A 624-nucleotide genomic window follows, 5' to 3' on the forward strand; every position below is an offset into this window, starting at 1 on the left:
AGAAAGAAGAATGCAACTGGAGGAATCAACCTACCTGACTTCAGGCTCTACTACAAAGCCACAGTTTTCAAGACAGTATGGTACTGGCACAAAGACAGAAATATAGATCAATGGAACAAAATAGAAAGCCCAGAGATAAATCCACACACATATGGACACCTTATCTTTGACAAAGGAGGCAAGAATATACAATGGATTAAAGACAATCTCTTTAACAAGTGGTGCTGGGAATCCTGGTCAACCACTTGTAAAAGAATGAAACTAGAACACTTTCTAACACCATACACAAAAATAAACTCAAAATGGGTTAAAGATCTAAACCTAAGACCAGAAACTATAAAACTCCTAGAGGAGAACATAGGCAAAACACTCTCTGACATATATCACAGCAGGATCCTCTATGACCCACCTCCCAGAATATTGGAAATAAAAGCAAAAATAAACAAATGGGACCTAATTAACCTTAAAAGCTTCTGCACATCAAAGGAAACTATCAGCAAGGTGAAAAGACAGCTTTCAGAATGGGAGAAAATAATAGCAAATGAAGCAACTGACAAACAACTAATCTCAAAAATATACAAGCAACTCCTACAGCTCAACTCCAGAAAAATAAATGACCCAGTC

The sequence above is a fragment of the Bison bison genome, unplaced genomic scaffold, assembly GCF_000754665.1.
Source record: "Bison bison bison isolate TAMUID 2011002044 unplaced genomic scaffold, Bison_UMD1.0 scf7180017858719, whole genome shotgun sequence".
NCBI classification, from domain to species: Eukaryota; Metazoa; Chordata; class Mammalia; order Artiodactyla; family Bovidae; genus Bison; species Bison bison.